Source organism: Tamandua tetradactyla, chromosome 9, assembly GCF_023851605.1.
Source record: "Tamandua tetradactyla isolate mTamTet1 chromosome 9, mTamTet1.pri, whole genome shotgun sequence".
Lineage (NCBI taxonomy): Eukaryota > Metazoa > Chordata > Mammalia > Pilosa > Myrmecophagidae > Tamandua > Tamandua tetradactyla.
Window position 1 is genome coordinate 113,509,132 of NC_135335.1, and position 25,588 is coordinate 113,534,719.

Here is a 25,588-nt window from a genome sequence, read left to right on the forward strand (position 1 = left end):
AATGTTGATCTTGTAACCTGCTACTTTGTTGTACTCATTTATTAGCTCTAGTAGTTTTGTTGTGGATTTTTCCAGGTTTTCGACGTATAGTTTCATATTGTCTGCAAACAGTGATAGTTTTACTTCTTCCTTTCCAATTTTGATGCCTTGTATTTCTTTTTCTTGTCTAATTGCTCTGGCTAGAACCTCCAACACGATGTTGAATAATAGTGGTGATAATGGACATCCTTGTCTTGTTCCTGATCTTAGGGGGAAAGTTTTCAATTTTTCCCCATTGAGGATGATATTAGCTGTGGGTTTTTCATATATTCCCTCTATCATTTTAAGGAAGTTCCCTTGTATTCCTATCCTTTGAAGTGTTTTCAACAGGAAAGGATGTTGAATCTTGTCAAATGCCTTCTCTGCATCAATTGAGATGATCATGTGATTTTTCTGCTTTGATTTGTTGATATGGTGTATTACATTAATTGATTTTCTTATGTTGAACCATCCTTGCATACCTGGGATGAATCCTACTTGGTCATGATGTATAATTCTTTTAATGTGTTGCTGGATTCGATTTGCTAGAATTTTGTTGAGGATTTTTGCATCTATACTCATTAGAGAGATTGGTCTGTAGTTTTCTTTTTTTGTAATATCTTTGCCTGGTTTTGGTATGAGGGTGATGTTGGCTTCATAGAATGAATTAGGTAGCATTCCCTCCACTTCGATTTTTTTGAAGAGTTTGAGCAGAGTTGGTACTAATTCTTTCTGGAATGTTTGGTAGAATTCACATGTGAAGCCGTCTGATCCTGGACTTTTCTTTTTGGGAAGCTTTTGAATGACTGATTCAATTTCTTTACTTGTGATTGGTTTCTGGAGGTCATCTATTTCTTCTTGAGTCAAAGTTGGTTGTTCATGCCTTTCTAGGAACTTGTCCATTTCCCCTACATTGTTGTATTTATTGGCATAAAGTTGTTCATAGTATCCTGTTATTACCTCCTTTATTTCTGTGAGGTCAGTGGTTATGTCTCCTCTTTCATTTCTGATCTTATTTATTTGCGTCCTCTCTCTTCTTCTTTTTGTCAATCTTGCTAAGTGCCCATCAATCTTATTGATTTTCTCATAGAACCAACTTCTGGTCTCATTGATTTTCTCTATTGTTTTCATGTTTTCAATTTCATTAATTTCTGCTCTAATCTTTGTTATTTCTTTCCTTTTGCTTGCTTTGGGGTTAGTTTGCTGTTCTTTCTCCAGTTCTTCCAAGGGGACAGTTAATTTCCGAATTTTTGCCCTTTTTTCTTTTCTGATATAGGCATTTAGGGCAATAAATTTCCCTCTTAGCATTGCCTTTGTGCTGCATCACATAGGTTTTGATATGTTGTGTTTTCATTTTCATTCGCCTTGAGATATTTACTAATTTCTCTTGTAATTTTTTCCTTGACCCACTAGTTGTTTAAGAGTGTGTTGTTGAGCCTCCACGTATTTGTGAATTTTCTGGCACTCTGCCTATTATTGATTTCCAACTTCATTCCTTTATGATCCAAGAAAGTGTTGTGTATGATTTCAATCTTTTTAAATTTGTTGAGACTTGCTTTGTGACCCAGCATGTGGCCTATGAGAATGATCCATGAGCACTTGAGAAAAAGGTGTTTCCTGCTGTTGTGGGATGTAATGTCCTATAAATGTCTGTTAAGTCTAGCTCATTTATAATAATATTCAGATTCTCTATTTCTTTATTGATCCTCTGTCTAGATGTTCTGTCCATTGATGAGAGTGGGGAATTGAAGTCTCCAACTATTATGGTATATGTGTCTATTTCCCTTTTCAGTGTTTGCAGTGTATTCCTCATGTATTTTGGGGTATTCTGGTTCGGTGCATAAATATTTATGATTGTTATGTTTTCTTGTTTAATTGTTCCTTTTATTAGTAGATAGTATCCTTCTTTGTCTCTTTTAACTGTTTTACATTTGAAGTCTAATTTGTTGGATATTAGAATAGCTACTCCTGCTCTTTTCTGGTTGTTATTTGCATGAAATATCTTTTCCCAACCTTTCACTTTCAACCTATGTTTATCTTTGGGTCTAAGATGTGTTTCCTGTAGACACCATATAGAAGGATCCTGTTTTTTAATCCATTCTGCCAGTCTATGTCTTTTGATTGGGGAATTCAGTCCATTAACATTTAGTGTTATTACTGTTTGGATAATATTTTCCTCTACCATTTTGCCTTTTGTATTATATATATCATATCTGATTTTCCTTCTTTCTACTCTCTTCTCCATACCTCTCTCTTCTGTCTTTTTGTATCTGACTCTAGTGCTCCCTTTAGTATTTCTTGCAGAGCTGGTCTCTTGGTCACAAATTCTCTCAGTGACTTTTTGTCTATAAATGTTTTAATTTCTCCCTCATTTTTGAAGGACAATTTTGCTGGATATAGGAGTCTTGGTTGGCCCTTTTTCTCTTTTAGTAATTTAAATATATCATCCCACTGTCTTCTAGCTTCCATGGTCTCTGCTGAGAAATCTACACATAGTCTTATTGGGTTTCCCTTGTATGTGATGGATTGTTTTTCTCTTGCTGTTTTCAAGATCCTCTCTTTCTCTTTGACCTCTGACATTCTAACTAGTAAGTGTCTTGGAGAACACCTATTTGGATCTATTCTCTTTGGGGTGCACTGCACTTCTTGGATCTGTAATTTTAGGTCTTTCATAAGAGTTGGGAAATTTTCAGTGATAATTTCTTCCATTAGTTTTTCTCCTCCTTTTCCCTTCTCTTCTCCTTCTGGGACACCCACAACACGTATATTTGTGCGCTTCATATTATCATTCAATTCCCTGAGCCCTTGCTCAAATTTTTCCATTCTTTCCCTATAGTTTCTGTTTCTTTTTGGATTTCAGATGTTCCATCCTCCAGTTCACTAATTCTAGCCTCTGTCTCTTGAAATCTACCATTGTAGGTTTCCATTTTTTTTTCATCTCTTCTACTGTATCTTTCATTCCCATAAGTTCTGTGATTTGTTTTTTCAGACTTTCCATTTCTTCTTTTTGTTCATCCCATGACTTCTTCATGTCCTCCCTCAATTTATTGATTTGGTTTTTGAAGAGGTTTTCCATTTCTGTTTGTATATTCAGAATTAGTTGTCTCAGCTCCTGTATCTCATTTGAGCTATTGGTTTGTTTCTTTGACTGAGCCATATCTTCAATTTTCCTGGTGTGATTTGTTATTTTTTGCTGGCGTCTGGACATTTAATCAGATTTCCCCGAGTATGGGACCCAGCAGGTTGAAAGACTTTCTTGTCAAGTCTCTGGGCTCTGTTTTTCTTATCCTGCCCAGTATGTGGTGCTTGTCTGTCTGCAGGTCCCACCAGCAAAAGATGTTGTGGCTCTCTAACTTTGGAAGACTCTCGCTGCTGGGTGTGTGGTGGAGTCAGAGGAAAGGTTGTAGGTTGGTTTTAATGACTTCAAATTGTGAAGTCCTGGGATCTGAATTCCTTGACAGAGGGATTCCACCTGAGTTGCGTTTCACCCCTCCCACTGCGAAGGTTCAGGTGGTGGAGAGCCCTGAAAGCAGCCCGCCTCTGCGTTCGGGGCAGTTGCAACCTGTGTAATTCCAGCGCTGAGCCCAGAGGCAACCAAGCCTCCGCAGAAACAGCCGCAGAAGGCTCTGTTTCGCCCCCTTTCCTTTTTTTCAGTTAGCCCAATAGGCGACTTCCGCCTTGATCAGTTTTGCCTGAGCTGAGGGCCTATTTTTAGTAGTCAGAAGTTGTTCATTAATGCCACTATTGGTGTTAGGTTGGACTCAGTCTTTACTACTGTTGGAGACTCTTTCCTTTCCCTCCGGGAAGACGCCTGTGGGGGAGGGGTGCCGGCCACCGCGGCTTGGGGAACCGCTTATCCGAGGCTCCCAGCCGGCCCAGGAAGCCACGTGTGGGAGGGGCACTGGTCGCCGCGGCTTGGGGAACCGCTGATCCGAGGCTCCCAACCTGCCCGGGAAGCTGCATGTGTGGGAGGGGCTCTGGTCGCCGGCCGCTGTGAATAAATCCCTTTTTATAAAAGCCAATCCATTTCTGGCATATTGTATTTCAGCAGCATTAGCAAACCAAAACAGTAAGTGTCAAACTGGTTATTTCTTGTTGTGATCACTTCTTAGATTTTTCACAACTACAAAGAAAAATGTTGTGCCACAGTCCTACTGCTTCAAACACTGTCCCTCCAAAACATTGTACCTTTTCTATTAATAAAGGTAAATAAGCTCTTTCTGAAAATATTTGCTTATAAACCCAGAAACTGACTTAGCTCCTTCATGTTCTTTTTGTTTTTTTTAATTGAGATACAGTACATTTTCACACACATATAATCATTCAAAGTGTACAATCAGTGGTTCATAGTATGTGTAACTGTTCATTCATCAACACAAGCAATTTCTGAGCATTTTCATTACTCCAAAAATAAAAATAATAAAGAACACCCAAAACATCCCATACAAAAACATGGAACACTCTATGAATTTGCATGTCATTCTTCCTCAAAGGCCATGTTAATTTTCTCTGCATGGTTCCAATTTTAGTATATGTGCTGCCAAAGTGAGCGCCTTCATGTTCTTCTTGAACCTACCGACAGAAATCCTCTAGAATTGCCCCACGCTATTCCAAATTCTTTGGTCTCCTGGTCCTCTCGCACTGCAATCTGAGAAGCACCACTTTCATTTTTGCTCCCTTTATTCTTCTTTCCTCACCCACATTTATTATTTCCATGGTCCTAAAAAACTTTGCATTTACCAAATGAACTTTCTCTCTTCTTTGAAATTAGTTAAGAACCACTTCTTTCAGAGGCCTATCTGGATTCTAGTAAACATACATAAAAACTTGATTAAAATACCATTTAAATACAAATTCTAAACTTCACTGATTCTCAGTATTCTTTAAGCATCTTCTATTCTCCTGTCAATTAGACTATAAGTTGGGATTCCCTAATACTGTTTTGGTTTGCTAATGCTGCCAGATATGCAACATACACCAGAAATGGGTTGGCTTTTCTAAAGGGAATTTACTAAATTTTAAGTTTACAGTTCTCATGCCATAAAAATGTCCAAATTAAGGCATCCAGAGAAAGATACTCTGACTTAAGAAAGGACCAATGATGTTTCAGGCTTCTCTATCAGCTGGAAAGGCACATAGAAATAACCTGCTAGCTTTCTCTCCTGGCTTCTTGTTTCAAATGGCTTCCCTGGGGGTTTTCTTTCTGCATCCCAAACATCTGCGTGTGTGTCAGCTCTGAGGCTTTTGCCAAAATGGTTTCCTCTTAAAAGACTATAGTAATTAACCCCATCTTGAATGGGTGGAGACACATATACATGGAAACAATTTCATCAAAAAGTTCTCACCCAACAATATTGAATCCTGACCAAATAACATGGCTTTTCTGGGATACACAATAGTTCCAAACAGACACAAATACTTTCTGAATTACATCAAGCTTATTGCTGCACTCCATAAATACTGAACATGTATAATAATAGATTGTTAGTTGTCAAGAGAATGTGTTATGTGAAACCAAACCCAAACAGAAGAGTAAAACACTGCCAACTCAGGAAAATGAACCTGGAACTACACACCTACCAAAATTCCTCTAAGAATTAACCACTTTTAGTGTGAAGGAAAAAGAAGAAAGCTTACTTCCAATCACTGGGGATGCCTATCATAGCCTAGTCTCCACAAAACAGAGTGCACCTGGATCACTGACATTTCCCTATCTAATTCAAGTATTCCAAAGCAATGAGCATTTATTATAGATGTATTATTAAAGAGAGCACAAACCTCCAGCAATGTACAGATATTTCCTTCTAGAGCAGTCTAACTCAAAGATAATTCTAGTGACCAGCCTTAAAAAGTTTATATACTTCAATGGCTGACACATGTCTTGAGTCTCATAAAGTAGATTCAATTTTAAGGATAGCCTACTTAGGCCCCTTGTAATTTGACCTCCTAAACCACCATATATTCATAACCAATATTCTGTGTCAAAGTAACAACAGGATTACCAGGGAGGAACGGTGTGCTGCCTAAGAGCAAGCTCCATTTCCCTAGCCCTGTCAAAAGACCTCTTTTCTATAGGTAATTTTAGGATGTAGAGCCAGAGAGTACTTGCCCCAGAGGCTTCTCTGCCCTTTCAGTGGTTGGAGTTGCTTGGAAAACAGTACTGACAGATATTTACTGAAGTAATACCAACTCAGGAAGGTGAATCTGGGAATGTAAGCCTACAAAAATCCCTCCAAGAAATACAATATTTTAGAGGGAGGAAAAGAAGTAAATGGCCTAAGCTCTGAGAAAGATCTTTTAACTGATCATATTATGTACAATAAACATAGCTACCAAGAAAGAAAAAAAAAAAAAACCTTGTCCAGAAACTGAGCATGACATATGAACCAAGTCTTGATCTCACATCTAACACTGAGAGTCTGATCTAGTACTGATAGTCCATTCAGTAAATCTCTTAAAAGTGGTTTTATAGAACAGCAAATAACCCAATCTCATCATGTCTTCCCTACCAAGTGTTTTTTTTCTAACTAGTGTGTGTGCATTCACACTTGCACAGAAACATGCACAAAGGGTAAATTGGAGTGTGAGTGCAATGAGGGAGAGAAAAGGGAGGTTGTGAAAAGAGTGATGCTCAGAAAGAACTGTGGTTAAAAACCAACAATAAATCAATAAGCATTTGCTAAACATCCTCAGAATAAAAAGGCAAATGCTTGTTTTATGTATTTGTCTTGTGATTTAAAAACTATAAACACAAAATGAATTGTTTGTACATAAAACATAGCATATTCTTGAGTATCTAAACCAGCACAAAGGAAAGAGAATTCACAATATCACATGGAATTATATTTTAGGTCATTAACATACAACTAAATTCTAGATGTCATGTTGACAATGTACTTTGTAATTCTATGTCTTTGTAATTTTATGTCTTCATTTAATAATTAAAATTTTACCTTTAACACCTATAAATTCATGCCCTCCCAATATAGGCATACCTTACTTTACTGCTTCACAGACACTGCGTTTTTTACAAATTGAAGGTCTGTGGCAACCCTGCATCAAGCAAGTCTATTAGTACCATTTTTCCAACCCCTTGTTTTCCCTTAGTGTCATCTGATCAATGATCTTTGATGTTACTACTGTAATCGGTTTGGGAAACTACGAAACATACCCATATAAAATGGCATATTTGATAAATGTTGTGTATAATCTGACTGCTCTACTAACTGGACATTCCTTCATTTCTCACCCTTGTCTTGGCCCTCCCTATTCTCTAAGACATAACAATACTGAAATTAGGCCATTTAATAACCAACAATGGCCTCTTAAAGTTCAAGTGAAAGGAACAGCCACATGCCTCTCTTTAAGTCAAAAAGTAGAAATGATTAGGCTTAATGAGAAGGCATGGTGAAAGCTGAGACAGGCCAAACTTCGTGTGCCAAACAGCAAAGTTGTGAATGCAAAGGAAAAAGTCTTGAAGTAGATGAACTGTGCTACTCCAGTGAACATATAAATGATAAAAAAACAAAACAGTCTTATTTCTGATCTGGACAAAGTTTTAATGGTCTGGACAAAAGATCAAACCAACCCCAATATTCCTTTAAATCAGAGCCTAATCAGGAGCAATTCTGTTCAATCCTATGAAGGCTGAGAGAAAGGAAGAAGCTGCAGAACAAAAGCTTGAAGGGAGCAGAGGTTAGTTCATGAGTTTTAAGGAAATAAACGATCACCATAAACATCAAAGTGCAAGGTGAAGCAGCAAGTGCTGCTGCAGAAGCCACAGTAAGTTATCCAAAAGATCTAGCTAAGATAACTGATGAAGGTGGCCACATTAAACAACAGATTTTCAACATAGAAGAAACAGTCTTCTATTGGAAGAAGATGACACTTAGACTATCGAAGCTAGAGATAAGTCAATGCCTGGCTTCAAGGCTTCAAAGGACAGGCTGACTCTCTCGTTAGAGGCTAATGCAGCTGGTGACTTTTAAGTTGAAGCCAGTGCTCATAGCCTGGATGACAGCAAATCTGCTTACAACATGGTTTACTGAATATTTTAAGCCCACTGTTGAGACCTATTGCTTAATAAAATAAATTCCTTTCAAAATATAACTGCTCATTGACAATGCACCTGGTCACCCAAGAGGTGTACATATGAGATGAATGTTGTTTTCATGCTTGCTAACACAACAATGATACAGTCGTTTTGACTTTCAAGTTTTATCATTGAAGAAATACATTTTGTAAGGCTAAAGCTGCCATAGATATTGATTTCTCTGATGGATCTGGGCAAGCCCTAAGCTGAAAAATAAAAATAAATAAAATAAAACTTACCTGTGCGCCTACGTCTGGCTGTAAATTAAGGATGGCAATGTATTTTATCTACTTAGCACAGATTCTCAGAACGACTAAGGACCAGAATGTATCTGATTACTTAATCCCTTCCGTAATATGGAACTGACAGCATAATAAACCCACTTATTATCCCTCTCCCCAACAATCCTGACTGTAGATAGTAATCCGTTTCCCTGTTATAATTAATGTTAACTTCACCCCTTGGGGCACACTAAACAAATCTAATTATTAGTGAACATTTAAACCCTTCAAACTGAAAGATTCTACAATATTCTCTGCCCTCTATCATACTACCATTCGTTCATTCTCTAGACAAAATATTTATATTCTTTCCATTCAACTAATATCTACTGAGGATCAGCTAATTCAAAGACACTTTCTAGGCCCAGTGGCTAAATCAGCAAACCACATAATAGCCCTGAACTCAACAGTGCTTACCTTCTAGTGGAGGAGATGGGACAGAATGTCAGACTATAAGGAAAGAGGTAATACTGAGTCCAGTTTTCTATCAACTTTCCCTTATACATTATGACTGATACCCTTCCCTCTCTAGACTAATATAATAAAAATTTGAAATAAATACATTGTCCTTTGTTTCAGTTAACAAAATTTTAATGTTAAAGTGCAGGATTCAATAAACCCGTTTTAGTAGTTCATGGAGTTTATTAGACAGAATATTCAACACAAAGACTACCCAGGATGACCATAAAAAGAAGAGATATAGAATGTATAGCTGCAAAAGAATTAGACAGACAAAAATGAAGTAAAGCAAACACAATCAATCCAGTAGAAAGCAGGGGGAAAAAATGGGAAAAGGGGTAAGAAGCCAAGAAAAATCATGCTAAAAGAATAAGATAACAAATAAAAGATAACAGAAAATTCAAATCTATCAATGAGCACAGTTTCCCAGGCAAACTGAAACTCTCAAGTTGGATACGTAAATATCGCCTAAAATACAATCACACGTAGATTGAAAGTCAAAGTGATTAAAAAAAAAAAGACAATCAGACAACTGAACACCAAGCAGAATAAAGCAGGTATAGAAATATTCACATCATACCTAAACCAAATACCAACTAGATAGAATCAGTATTTATTTACCATCCTTTTCAATTTTTTTTTTGGATACACAAAACATTTACATGGCTCAGGAATCTAACCTATATAAATCTGTCACTCTCATCCTATAAAACATGGTTGGAATGGGGTAGGATATAGGAATAGGAGTGAGACTTCAAAAATGATGAAAAAGAAAACCTTACAACAGAATAAAACCAAAACACAATCCTAACTGCATATCAAAAAGAAAAAGAATTCAAGTAACTTTTGAGCATGGTATTTTGAGTATATATACTTAGTAATCTGAGGACATAAAAAGATCGCAAAGAAAACATAAAGTTTACTCAGTAGATTTTATTGGGAGAAAAATATCAATTAAAGGGTATTGATGGATAGGGCAAATTAGTAAAGGTGCTAGTGCTGGTGGAAAGCAGGTTTTTAGTTCTAGGAGAAGAGAAATAGAAATATAAAAGATAATTTAAGGACCACTGAGGGAAAGCCAAGCAATATTTGAATCTCCTGTGAGATGAAGCCAAGCACACCATTTCTGAACTGAACAGCAATGTGTTCTGCTCACTCCGCCATTGCTCTCTGGCTGTCAGGGCATAACAAATGAAACTTCTGCAGAACAATTCAGTCACAGCACCATATTTTGAGATACTCATGATTTTTTTTTACCCTACTAGAGAAAGAGCATGAAAATCATTTGTGTTCTATTTTTGTAGAAAATAAAGCAGAAAAAACCCACAGTTACCTCATAGTTCCCATATAGTATATCAAGCACAAATAAAATACAGTAAAAACCTATCCTTACAACTTGAAAAAATCTTACACTGCTTTTGAAAAGAAAGGAATATCGAAAACCTAGCACTATGCAGGGATTTTGTATATATTAACACTCAAACTGTGGGAAGTGTTAAGTATCATTTCTGTTTTTTAAGTGAGGAAATTGAGGCTCAGAAACTTTAAGCGAGACCCCAAGTTCACACGGCTACTAAGTGGCAACTTCAACATTCATCTTCAAGTTCAACAAACAAATTCAAATCCCAGTGAAGTGAGTGACTATGTGCTGACCATAGAGGTGAAGGAAAACAAGACAAACAGCAAACTCATGAGGTCTCATGCTCACCTTTCTCAAAGCTAACATAGCTAGTTGTCACTAGCATTCTCTATTACAATGGTCTGATACTTTCTGATTTTGTTTTCTAACTATGCTCTCTATAATGATTTGGAACTATTATGTATTCCAGAAAAACATGTTCTTAAATTTTGCCCATTCCTGTGGGTGTGAACCTATAATAAGTAGGATTTTTTGATGAGGTTATTTCAGTTAAGGTGTGGTCCGTCTCAATGAGAAGGGGTCTTAATCCTATCACTAGAGTCCTTTATAAATAGGATGAAATTGAGACAAAGAGAGAAAGCCACAGGAAACAAGATGCTGAAATTCAATGGAACCCAGAAAAGCAGCGAGAGGCCAGGAATACACTACCATGTAACAGAGAAGCCAAAGATAAGGAATGTCAGAAGCCAGCCCCAAGATGCCAGTCTTCAAAAAGACAGCATCGCCTTGATGATGCCTTGATTATGCCTTGATTAGGACTTTCTCTTAACCTCAAAACTATGAGCTAATAAATCCCCATTTAAGTCAACTAATTGCATGGCATTTGTTTGAGTTGCCAAGAAAACTAAAATATTCCTCATTCTAAAATGTCTCTCCCTCTTTTCTGTCTATCCAAGTTCCACCCACCCTCAAATTCAACTCCACCTCCTCATCATCTGAAAGGACTCCCTGACAACTCCCACCACCATGCTTTCTCTTTCTACTTATCTTTTAATCCACTTACTGTCTCAGTCATCCAATCACTCTCCATCCCAGAAATATGAGCCTGCTACAGGTTAGGTAATATACTCAGTCCTCATGTTTAACAAAGTAAGTAAGAACACTGTTCTTGCTTATGGACAGAAGATACAGAAAACTGGCTGTTTGTTTCATATTATAAAGTACTAAGAAGCGGTTAAGAGCTATACTCAATCATTTGTTGCTTTATATATAATATTAATGTGAATGTCTAGGTGCCTCAATGTCACTGGAAAATTCTTACATTTCTTCTATAGTCCTCCATTCATCCAACAAAAAATGCTGAACTCCTGTTAGTCCACTGTTAGGTGCCATAGGTGATACATATATAGATACAAAACCCAATTTCTGCCCTTCACCCAAAGAAATAAATACACAGGTAACTGTAAGATGAGGCTGAACATATGACAAAAAAAATTACATAACTGAGGTGTCAGACCATTGTAAGTACAACTTTGAGGAACAATCAAAAAGGCTCTTGGCGTCTATGCTGACCCTGTCACCAGAGCCTCTTGCAGTTGGTCTGCACCCCCTTCATGGGATCCCAGTCATGTTTTGACTCGGAAATGCTGACTTAAGAAAGTCCTCTCCAACTGGATATAAAAACTCAGATATGGACAGCACAATACTACCCAATTGTAATGCAATTATATTAAAACACTGAATGAAGCTGCATGTGAGGTATAGGTTTTTTTGTTTTTTTTTCTTTCTATTAATGTTTTAATTCTTATTCTGTTGTCTTTTTATTTTTTTATTTCTTTTTCTAAATCGATGCAAATGTACTAAGAAATAATGAATATGCAACTATGTGATGTTATTAAGAATTACTGATTGTACATGTAGAATGGAATGATTTCTAATTGTTTTGTTAATTCTTTTTTTAATTAATAAAAAAAAAAAAAAAGAAAGTCCTCTCCAGGGTGACACTTCCTCTAGGATTTTCCCTCCAGGCAAAAGCAGCTAGAGGCAAAAATAGAAGTATTTAAAAAAACAAAAAGATCAAAACTCCCACCCCTCCCCTTCATTGATCACTAGCATTTCAAACTAAATTCACTTTAACATTTCTTCCCCCTATTATTTATTTTTATTCCATATGGAGAAGACTTTTTTTGACACCACATCACCTTATGCTGGTGGGACCCAGCAAGCACCACATACTGGACAGGATAGGAAAAACACAGAATTCAGAGGCTTCACAGGAAAATCTGTCAACGTGCTGGGTCTCACCCTCAAGGAAAACTGATGCAGCATCTTTAATCACTGTGATATCTGCTATTTTTCTATTTTTTTTTTCAAATTCCTCTTTATGTTCTTCTAGTGTCTTTTTTTTTTTACATGAGCGGGCACTGAGAACTGAACAAAGCAAATGCAAGCATTCCTATTCTGATCATTCTGTTCTACATATATGATCAGTAATTCACCATATCATCACATAGTTGCATATTCATCATCACAATCATTTCCTGGAACATTTGCATCTATTCAGAAAAAGAAATAAAACGAAAACTGAAAAAAAATTTATACATACGATAACCCCCCACCCCTCCCCTTCATTGATCACTAGCATTTCAAACTAAATTCACTTTAACATTTGTTCCCCCTATTATTTATTTTTATTCCATATGGAGAAGACTTTTTTTGACACTTAAAAATCATAGTAATATTTAAGTAACAAAAAATTTACCCATTTTATGTGCACACAAAAAAGAAATATTAAAGGGAGTTATATAGGCTGAAATAAAAAGACATAAGAGGCTTGGAAGAAAGTGTAGAAATGAAGATTATCAGAAAGGGTAACTAAAAGGGTAAAAAGACAGATAAAAATAAACTCTGAGGACTTCCTGGAAGATGGCGGCTTAGTAAGACGCGCGGATCTTAGTTTCTTCTCCAGGACACCTACTAGGGGAGTAGAAACGATACAGAAAGCGCCCAAAGCCACAACAGAGATAAAAAAGACAGCGTACCCCATCCTGGAACGGCTGGCTGGCTGAGAGAAGCAGCTCGGGTGAGATCGCCGAGGCGCGCGGGCCTTACCGGGCGGGGTGGCAAGCGGCCGGAGTTACTCCCTTCCCCCTTCCCGGGCCGGCTGGGAGAATTGGAGAGGCAGTCCCATGAAACCAAGGCGGCTGGCGCCCACACCACGCGCAGCCCCCGGACCAACTGAGAGAATTGGATCGGAAACCCCCAGGCCGCGGAGAATGGTGACGGGTGGGGGAGGCCCCTTCCAAACCCGTGACTCCCGGGGAACGTGCACTCTCCCGGGCGGGCTGCTGCCGCTGGCGCCCTCCCGCCACGCTTGTTGCCCAGGGCCGACTAGGAAATTCGGACGGGCTCTTTCCCTGGCTGCGGCGACCAGCAACCCTCCCTGCGTTCGGACCGAGGGCCAGCTCAAGCCGCTTCGGCTAGCGAACCCCCAGGACGGCGAGAGTTTTCCAAAGTTTAAGGTCCCACAGCACCTTTTACTGGTGGGACCCGCAGGCAAACGTGTGCCACGAGCGCCACCTACTGGGCAGGATAAGAAAAACAGAACCCAGAGATTTCACAGAAAAATATTACAACCTTGCTGGGTCCAACACCAAGAGAAATCTGAATAAATGCCCAGACGCCAGCAGCAGAAGATAACTGTCCACGCTCAAAAGATTGAGAATATGGCTCAGTCAAAGGAACAAACCAATAGCTCAAATGAGACACAAGAGCTGAGACAACTAATGCTGAATATACGAACAGAAATGGAAAACCTCTTCAAAAATGAAATCGATAAATTGAGGGAGGACATGAAGAGGACATGGGCTGAACATAAAGAAGAAATAGAAAAACTGAAAAAACAAATCGCAGAACTTATGGAAGTGAAGGATAAAGTAGCAAACATAGAAAAAATAATGGATAGCTACAATGATAGATTTAAAGAGACAGAAGATAGAATTAGTGATTTGGAGGATGGAACATCTGAATTCCAAAAAGAAACAGAAACTATAGGGAAAAGAATGGAAAAATTTGAACAGGGTATCAGGGAACTCAAGGACAATATGAACCGCACAAATATACGTGTTGTGGGTGTCCAGAAGGAGAAGAGAAGGGAAAAGGAGGAGAAAAACTAATGGAAGAAATTTTCACTGAAAATTTCCCAACTCTTATGAAAGACCTAAAATTACAGATCCAAGAAGTGCAGCGCACCCCAAAGAGATTAGACCCAAATAGGCGTTCTCCAAGACACTTACTAGTTAGAATGTCAGAGGTCAAAGAGAAAGAGAAGATCTTGAAAGCAGCAAGAGAAAAACAATCCATTACATACAAGGGAAACCCAATAAGACTTTGTGTAGATTTCTCAGCAGAAACCATGGAAGCTAGAAGACAGTGGGATGATATATTTAAAATACTAAAAGAGAAAAACTGCCAACCAAGACTCCTATATCCAGCAAAATTATCCTTCAAAAATGAGGGAGAAATTAAAACATTCTCAGACAAAAAGTCACTGAAAGAATTTGTGACCAAGAGACCAGCTCTGCAAGAAATACTAAAGGGAGCACTAGAGTCAGATACAAAAAGACAGAAGAGAGAGATATGGAAAAGAGTGTAGAAAGAAGGAAAATCAGATATGATATATATAATACAAAAGGCAAAATGGCAGAGGAAAATATTATCCGAACAGTAATAACACTAAATGTCAATGGACTGAATTCCCCAATCAAAAGACATAGATTGGCAGAATGGATTAAAAAACAGGATCCTTCTATATGCTGTCTACAGGAAACACATCTTAGACCCAAAGATAAACATAGGTTGAAAGTGAAAGGTTGGGAAAAGATATTTCATGCAAATAACAACCAGAAAAGAGCAGGAGTGGCTATACTAATATCCAACAAATTAGACTTCAAATGTAAAACAGTTAAAAGAGACAAAGAAGGACACTATATACTAATAAAAGGAACAATTCAACAAGAAGACATAACAATCATAAATATTTACGCACCGAATCAGAATGCCCCAAAATACGTGAGGAATATACTGCAAACACTGAAAAGGGAAATAGACTCATATACCATAATAGTTGGAGACTTCAACTCACCACTCTCATCAAGGGACAGAACATCTAGACAGAGGATCAACAAAGAAATAGAGAATCTGAATATTACTATAAATGAACTAGACTTAATAGACATTTATAGGACATTACATCCCACAACAGCAGGATACACCTTTTTCTCAAGTGCTCATGGATCATTCTCAAAGATAGACCATATGCTGGGTCACAAAGCAAGTCTTAACAAATTTAAAAAGATTGAAATCTTACACAACACTTTCTCGGACCATAAAGGAATGATGTTGGAAATCAATAATAGGCAGAGTGCCAGAAAATTCACAAATACGTGGAGGCTCAACAACACACTCCTAAACAACGACTGGGTCAAAGAAGAAATTGCAAGAGAAATTAGCAAATACCTCGAGGCGAATGAAAATGAAAACACAACATATCAAAACGTATGGGACGCAGCAAAGGCAGTGCTAAGAGGGAAATTTATTGCTCTAAATGCCTATATCAGAAAAGAAGAAAAGGCAAAAATTCAGGAATTAACTATCCATTTGGAAGAACTGGAGAAAGAACAGCAAGCTAACCCCAAAGCAAGCAAAAGGAAAGAAATAACAAAGATTAGAGCACAAATAAATGAAATTGAAAACATGAAAACAATAGAGAAAATCAATAAGGCCAGAAGTTGGTTCTATGAGAAAATCAATAAGATTGATGGGCCCTTAGCAAGATTGACAAAAAGAAGAAGAGAGAGGATGCAAATAAATAAGATCAGAAATGGAAGAGGAGACATAACTACTGACCTCACAGAAATAAAGGAGGTAATAACAGGATACTATGAACAACTTTACGCTAATAAATACAACAATTTAGAGGAAATGGACGGGTTCCTGGAAAGACATGAACAACCAACTTTGACTCAAGAAGACATAGATGACCTCAACAAACCAATCACAAGTAAAGAAATTGAATTAGTCATTCAAAAGCTTCCTAAAAAGAAAAGTCCAGGACCAGATGGCTTCACATGTGAATTCTACCAAACGTTCCAGAAAGAATTAGTACCAATTCTCTTCAAACTCTTCAAAAAAATCGAAGTGGAGGGAAAACTACCTAATTCATTCTATGAAGCCAACATCACCCTCATACCAAAACCAGGCAAAGATATCACAAAAAAAGAAAACTACAGACCAATCTCTCTAATGAATACAGATGCAAAAATCCTCAATAAAATTCTAGCAAATCGTATCCAACAACACATTAAAAGAATTATACATCATGACCAAGTAGGATTCATCCCAGGTATGCAAGGATGGTTCAACATAAGAAAATCAATTAATGTAATACACCATATCAACAAATCAAAGCAGAAAAATCACATGATCATCTCAATTGATGCAGAGAAGGCATTCGACAAGATTCAACATCCTTTCCCGTTGAAAACACTTCAAAAGATAGGAATACAAGGGAACTTCCTTAAAATGATAGAGGGAATATATGAAAAACCCACAGCTAATATCATCCTCAATGGGGAAAAATTGAAAACTTTCCCCCTAAGATCAGGAACAAGACAAGGATGTCCACTATCACCACTATTATTCAACATTGTGTTGGAGGTTCTAGCCAGAGCAATTAGACAAGAAAAAGAAATACAAGGCATCAAAATTGGAAAGGAAGAAGTAAAACTATCACTGTTTGCAGACGATATGATACTATACGTCGAAAACCCGGAAAAATCCACAACAAAACTACTAGAGCTAATAAATGAGTACAGCAAAGTAGCAGGTTACAAGATCAACATTCAAAAATCTGTAGCATTTCTATACACTAGTAATGAACAAGCTGAGGGGGAAATCAAGAAACGAATCCCATTTACAACTGCAACTAAAAGAATAAAATACCTAGGAATAAATTTAACTAAAGAGACAAAAAACCTATATAAAGAAAACTACAAAAAACTGCTAAAAGAAATCACAGAAGACCTAAACAGATGGAAGGGCATACCGTGTTCATGGATTGGAAGACTAAATATAGTTAAGATGTCAATCCTACCTAAATTGATTTACAGATTCAATGCAATACCAATCAAAATCCCAACAACTTATTTTTCAGAAATAGAAAAACCAATAAGCAAATTTATGTGGAAGGGCAGGGTGCCCCGAATTGCTAAAAACATCTTGAGGAAAAAAAACGAAGCTGGAGGTCTCGCGCTGCCTGACTTTAAGGCATATTATGAAGCCACAGTGGTCAAAACAGCATGGTATTGGCATAAAGATAGATATATCGACCAATGGAATCGAATAGAGTGCTCAGATATAGACCCTCTCATCTATGGACATTTGATCTTTGATAAGGCAGTCAAGCCAACTCACCTGGGACAGAGCAGTCTCTTCAATAAATGGTGCCTAGAGAACTGGATATCCATATGCAAAAGAATGAAAGAAGACCCATCTCTCACACCCTATACAAAAGTTAACTCAAAATGGATCAAAGATCTAAACATTAGGTCTAAGACCATAAAACAGTTAGAGGAAAATGTTGGGAGATATCTTTTGGATCTTACAACTGGAGGCGGTTTTATGGACCTTAAACCTAAAGCAAGAGCACTGAAGAAGGAAATAAATAAATGGGAACTCCTCAAAATTAAACACTTTTGTGCATCAAAGAACTTCATCAAGAAAGTAGAAAGACAGCCTTCACAATGGGAGACAATATTTGGAAACGACATATCAGATAAAGGTCTAGTATCCAGAATTTATAAAGAGATTGTTCATCTCAACAACAAAGAGACAGCCAACCCAATTACAAAATGGGAAAAAGACTTGAACAGACACCTCTCAGAAGAGGAAATACGGATGGCCAAGAGGCACATGAAGAGATGCTCAATGTCCCTGGCCATTAGAGAAATGCAAATCAAAACCACAATGAGATATCATCTCACACCCACCAGAATGGCCATTATCAACAAAACAGAAAATGACAAGTGCTGGAGAGGATGCGGAGAAAGAGGCACACTTATCCACTGTTGGTGGGAATGTCAAAGGGTGCAACCACTGTGGAAGGCAGTTTGGCGGTTCCTCAAAAAGCTGAATATAGAATTGCCATACGACCCAGCAATACCATTGCTAGGTATCTACTCAAAGGACTTAAGGGCAAAGACACAAACGGACATTTGCACACCAATGTTTATAGCAGCATTATTTACAATTGCAAAGAGATGGAAACAGCCAAAATCTCCATCAACAGAAGAGTGGCTAAACAAACTGTGGTATATACATACGATGGAATATTATGCAGCTTTAAGACAAGATAAACTTATGAACCATGTAATAACATGGATGGACCTAGAGAATATTATGCTGAGTGAATCCAGCCAAAAACTAAAGGACAAATACTGTATGGTCCCACTGATGTGAACGGACATTCGAGAATAAACTTGAAATATGTCATTGGTAACAGAGTTCAGCAGGAGTTAGAAACAGGGTAAGACAATGGGTAATTGAAGCTGAAGGGATACAGACTGTGCAACAGGACTAGATACAAAAACTCAAAAATGGACAGCACAATAATACCTAATTGTAAAGTAATCATGTTAAAACACTGAATGAAGCTGCATCTGAGCTATAGGTTTTTGTTTTGTTTTGTTTTGTTTTGTTTTGATTTTACTATTATTACTTTTATTTTTTTCTCTATATTAACATTCTATATCTTTTTCGGTTATGTTGCTAGTTCTTCTAAACCAATGCAAATGTACTAAGAAATGATGATCATGCATCTATGTGATGATGTTAAGAATTAATGATTGCATGTGTAGAATGGTATGATCTCTAAATGTTGGGTTAATTTCTTTTTTTCCGTTAATTAAAAAAAAAAAAAAAAAAAAGAGAAGGGATAATTGGAGATGAAGGGATACAGACTGTACAACCGGACTGGATATAAAAACTCAGAAATGGACAGTACAATACTACCCAATTGTAATGCAATTATGTTAAAACACTGAATGAAGCTGCATGTGAGGTATAGGTTTTTTGTTTTTGTTTTTTTTGTTTTTTTTTCTTTCTATTATTGTTTTAATTCTTATTCTGTTGTCTTTTTATTTCTTTTTCTAAACTGATGCAAATGTACTAAGAAATGATGAATATGCAACTATGTGATGTTATTAAGAATTACTGATTGTACATGTAGATTGGAATGATTTCTAATTGTTTTGTTAATTCTTTTTTTAATTAATAAAAAATAATAATAATAAAAAAAATAAAATAAAATAAATAAATAAATAAATAATAGGGGAGATAAGGGATAAAATAAATTGGGAAGATGGAAATACTAGTGGTCAATGTGAGGGAGTGGTAACGGGTATAGTATGTTTGAGTCTTTTCTTTTTTGCTTCTTATTTCTTTTTCTGGAGTGATGCAAATGTTCTAAAAACTGATCATGGTGATGAATACACAACAACTATGTAATGACATTGTAAACCACCGATTATACATCCTGTATGGAACATGTGTGTGTGTGAAGATTTGTCAATAAAAATATTTTTTAAATACACATTACTTAGCAGGATTATTCAAAACTGCCAAAGAATGAAAAAAATCCAAATGCCCATCAATAGACAAGTGGATTATACATACAATAGAGTATTACGGAGCAGTAAGACAAAATGATATCCTGAAGCACATGACAAAACTGATGACCCTTAGGACATAATACTGTGTAAAATAAGCCATACACAAAAGGGTAGATTTTTATGACCAAGTAAAATAAAATCAGAAGCTTATAATTCAGAATATAGGGACCTACAGATACAAGGAAGCTAGAGATAGGAAAACAGTTAGCTAATGAGGTTAAACTTAAATCTAAGGGGATAGACAGAAATGAAGGTGGTTCAAGAGTGGGTCTATAATGTTACCATATTGAAGGTGACATGATTCAAAGGGGTTGTACAGACCCATTAGCACTATAATTATAAATAAATTCTTGCATTAACTACTGCAATATGAATCTTGTATAAATTGTGTATAATTTCAGAGTATAGGGGAAGAATAACTATTGCATGCTTTGGGCTATGCTTAATAGGAAAACATCAACAGTACCACAACCTATCTTGATAGCTCATTTAAACAATCCAAACACAGGGAATCCCACATAAGAATGAGGCCTTAATCCTATATAGCTTAATGTAATGTTTGGATACATCCCAGAATATATTAAACATATAATCAAAAGTATTGGCAAAGTCTCTCTCTCAGTCAACACGACAAGCAAACTCACTGCCCTCCCCCTCTCTACATGGGACATGACTCCCAGGGGTGTTGACCTTCCTGGCAACGTGGGACAGAAATCCTAGAATGAGCTGGGACTCAGCATGAAGGGATTGAGAAAACCTTCTCGACCAAAAGGGGAAAGAGAGAAATGAGACAAAATAAAGTGTCAATGGCTGAGAGATTCCAGAGTCGAGAGGCTATGCTGGAAGTTATTCTTACGCATTAAATAGATACCACCTTTTTAGTTAAAGTGTAACAGAGAGGGTGGAGGAACTGTCTGAAAATGTAGAGCTGTGTAGCCATGTTTCTTGAAGATGACTGTATAATGATAGAGCTTTTGCAATGTGACTGTGTGATTGTGAAAACCTTGCGTCTGATGCTTCTTTTATCTACCTTATGGATAGACGAGTAAAACATATGGATTAAAAATAAATAAATAATAAGGGGAACAAGTGTTAAAATAAATTTAGTAGATTGAAATGCTAATGACCAATGAAAGGGAGGGGTAAGAGATATGGTATGTATGAATTTTTTTGTTTTTATTTCTTCTTCTGAATTGATGAAAGATTCTAAGAAATGATCATGACGAATAAACAACTACGTGATGAAAAAAAGTTCATATTGTATGTTGATTGGTTTTATTAATAAAAATTCAAAATTTAAAAAAAAAATACTGACACAATATGAAACAGAAAATCTGAATATGTCTAAAACTATTTAAGAAATTTCGAAGAGAAAGCTTCAAGACCAGATGATTTCAATGACAAATTCTAACAAATACTGAGGGAAGAAAAACACCAACATTAGACAAAGACTACCAAAAAAAAAAAAGGAGGAAAAAAACCTTCCCAACTCATTTATGAGGAATAACCTTGATAACAAAACCTGACAAGTATATTACAAAAAAAAAAGAAAGAAAATTGTAGATCAACTCTCCTCATAAGCATAGACACAAAATTACTTTACAAAATATTATTAGTGGGTGGGCCACGGTGGCTCAGCAGGCAGAATTTTCACCTGCCATGCCAGAGACCCAGGTTCGATTCCCAGTGCCTGCCCATGCCAAAAATATACATATATATTATTAGTGAATTGAAGCATACAAGATGTGAAAATGATACATTATAAGCAAATGAGGTTTATCTCAGGAAGGCAAGGACAGAGTAAAATTCAAAAAGTGTATCAATGTTAATTCACTAAATTAATAAGGAATAGAAACATCATTTTAAAAGAAAGAGAGAAAACATCTAACAAAATGCAACATCATTCATAATAAACGTGTTAGCAAACTAGGAATAGATGGGAACATCTGCTATCTGATAAATGCTACATATATAAAAAAATTACAAGTATAATACTTAACTGAAATATTGAAAGCTTTCCTTCCTAGATGAGGAATAATAGAAGAATGCCCAGTCTCACCACTTTTATTCAACGTTGCACTGAAGGTCCTAATTATGACAATGCGGTGGGGGGGGGGGTAGCAAGTAAGCAAGGAGGTATTATACTGAATGTTTAATAACCAACTTTCCAAGGTTGGAATGGGAAGGAAACCTGATGTGCTTGTTTGAAAGGATGTATATGTCCCCTAGAAAAGCCATGTTTTAATCAAAATCCCGTTTCATGAAGGCAGAATAATCCCTATTCAATACTGTATGTTTGAAACTGTAAATCAGATGATCTCCCTGGAGATGAGATTTAATCAAGAGTGGCTGTTCAGCTGGATTAGATCACAACATGTCTCCACCCATTTGTGTGGGTCTTGAGAAGTTTCTGGAATCCTATAAAAGAAGAAATATTTTGGAGAGAATGAAGGAGATTCAGAGACAGCAGAGAATGCTGCAGCACCACGAAGCAGAGAGTCCATGAGCCAGCGACCTTTGGAGATGAAGAAGGAAAACGCCTCCTGGGGAGCTTCATGAAACAGGAAGCTAGGAGAGAAAGCCAGCAGATTTGACACCATGTTCGCCATGTGCCCTTTCAGCTGAGAGAGAAGCCCTGGCTATGTTCACCATGTGCCTTCTCACTTGAGAGAGAAACCCTGAACTTCATCGGCCTTCTTGAATCAAGTTGTCTTTTCCTGGATGCCTTAGATTGGATATTTCTATACACTTATTTTAATTGGGACATTTTCTCGGCCTTAGAACTGCAAACTTGCAACTTATTAAATTCCCCTTTTTAAAAGTCATTCTGTTTCTGGTAATATTGCATCCCAGCAGCTAGCAAACTAGAACACCTGATATGCAGTACTTGCAGATTTCCACAGTATAAATGCTGCTATCATGGTTGATTCAAGCCATCAAAATGATGTCAGTGAATGCAAATTTGGGGAGACACATGCACAATCATCTCTCATGAGCTTGGGCAAGCTGGCTCAAGCATACTACTGAATAAAATGCATACAGATTGGAAAGGAGGAAATAAAACAGTCTCTCTTTATAGACAATAGACTGATTACATAGAAATTCCTAAAGTTTCTACAGAAAAAAACTACTAAAGTTAAGTGAATTTAGCAATGTTGATGAGCCTAAGGTTAATACAAAAAAACAATTACATTTTCCCTACTAAATAATTAGAAAAATAAAATTAAAAATATAAATTACATGGAAATAACTACACCAAATGACACAAAGACCTCCACATTGAAATCTACAAAATACTGTTCTGATAAAAGACTAAATAAATGGAGAAAAATACATGTTCATGGATCAGAAGACTCAATATTGTTAGGGTTGCAATACTCTACAGATTGATTTGTAGTTTCAAAAAAAAGCCCTGTAGGCTTTTTTTCATAAATTAACACTTTAATTTAAAAATATATACAGGAATGCAAATGACAGAATATTCATAGCAATCTTAATAAAAGAATTAACTTGGAGTACAAACTATCTGATATATATAACATAAAGCTTCAGAAATCAACAGCATGGTATTCGCATAAGGATTGACTTATAAATAATAGAATTCTAATATGATTGTGCTGGTTTGAAGCTATTCGGTATCCCAGAAAAGCCATGCCATTTAATTCTCATTCAATATTGCTGGCTGGGAGCTTTTTGATTGTTCCCATGGAGATGTGACATCACCATGTTCCTTTCTAGCTGAGAGAGAAACCCTGAACATCATTGGCCTTCTTGAACCCAGGTCTCTTTTTCCTGGATGCCTTAATTTGGACAATTCACAGTCTTAGAACCGTAAACTTACAATTTAATAAGTTTCCCTTTCTAAAAGCTATTCTGTTTCTGGTATATCGCATTCTAGCATCTTATTAACTAAAACAGTGATGATTTTAAACTGTATGTACTCCAAAGAAAATTTTTAAAAAACGATATGAACTCCAGAAAAACAGGTTCTGAAAGTTAATCCGCTTCTTTGGTGTTTTCCCATTGTAAACAGGGATATCTGATTAGGTTACTTCAGTTAAGGTGTACTCTATCTCAGTCAGAATCGGTCTTAATCCCATTACTGGAGTTCTTTATAAGAGAATGAAATTCAGAGAGATAACCAGAGGAAGCAAGAAGCTGAACAGTACCTGGAAGAAAAGCAAGAGACCAAGAGATGCCACCATATGTCTTCCCATGTGGCAGAGGAAACAAAGATCACGAGTACAGCCCCAGAATGCCAGTTTTCAGGAGGAAAACATAGCCATGATGATGCCTTGAACTGGACATGCTCCTGGCCTCAAAACTGTGAGCAAATAAATTCTCATTGCTTAGGGACGTCTAGCAAGACAGTGGAATAGGAGAGGCTGCATTCATCTTGGCTCCATATAACAGCAAGAGATGAAATAGAAAAATGACCAAGACAGTAGTTCCAGAGTACAAGTGATTACAGAGGGTCTTCTACCCTACATAGGAAGGTCCTCAGTTTAAAATGGAGAATTTGGGACTGAGAGAACTAGGTAATGTATTCAGTCATGACTCCACCTACTCCCGTAGCGGGCTTGGGGAGATTTTCCCTTCAGCTCCATAGCTGCAAGTTCCTGTGGAACCTGGAAGATAATAGATGTGTTTTTCCTGTGCAAAGAATCCACTTGGTCAAGGTGCAGTGTCTAACTCCCCACCCTGTGACACGCTGCTTTGGATGTCTGGTTTTTCCTCTTGGCAAGAACTGGGGGCTCTTCCATGCAAGGGAGCGGGGGAGAGAAATGTAGAATGCTGCCAGTCCAACATCCAACCAGTGAAAAAGACTTGTCCAACATCCAACTAGTGAAAAAGACTTATTTGAGTCCTGATGACGCGCCCCTTCTCCCATGGAGGTTCAGAGACTGCAGGTGTGTGCAGATGAAGAGGGGAGGCAAAGGGAGCTGGCCAAGCTGAGCCCTATGACTGGCCATTAGACAACGCACCTGCAGTCAGAGACAGGTAGGCCTGAGGGGACAAGGAGACTCAAGAGTGCCATTTACTGGGGAGAAGTGGAAAGTGCAGTCTGACAAACTGCCTATCTGCCTAGCTCTCAAATAAAGCCCTAAGTATACTGTAATCCCCCTTGATATTAGTGACTTGGTTTCAAGGTGAAGGACTGACACACCAAATCCAAAAGGTGATCTTCACAGCTAATATAAGGAGACAAGGGAAGGAGATAAATCTGTAAAATAACCTTATTGAGACATTAAAATGCCCCATCTACAACAGAAGATCATAAAGCATGTGAACCTCCAGGCAGATACGGCTCAGCTAAATGACCAAATTAAACTACCAGAGAGGACACAAAATTTGGAACAACTAATTAAGGTTGTTAATAACAACATAAAGGATATCAACAAGACACTGGAGCACTTCCGGAGAAGATGGCGGCTTAGTAAGACGCGCGGGTCTTAGTTTCTCCTCCAGAACAGCTACTAGAGAAGTAGAAACGATACAGAGCAGCTCCCGGAGCCACGACAGAGACCAAGAAGACAGCGTATCGCATTCTGGAACGGCTGACTGGCTGGGAGAACCCGCTCCGGTGAGATCGCCGAGGGGCGCGGGCTTCACCAGGCCAGGGCGGCAGGTGGCCGGAGTCCCTCCCTCC

General features: G+C 37.4%; 1 protein-coding gene and 1 non-coding gene across 17 annotated transcripts in view; both read right to left on the reverse strand.

Annotated features, from left to right (window-relative positions):
• Positions 1-25,588, reverse strand: part of SGTB (small glutamine rich tetratricopeptide repeat co-chaperone beta) — a 78,386-nt gene that overhangs the window by 18,294 nt on the left and 34,504 nt on the right. The gene's annotated exons all lie outside the window — the stretch shown is intronic.
• Positions 4,465-4,571, reverse strand: LOC143647479 (U6 spliceosomal RNA). Its single transcript, XR_013158105.1, has one exon. It is a non-coding gene; the product is annotated as a U6 spliceosomal RNA (small nuclear RNA).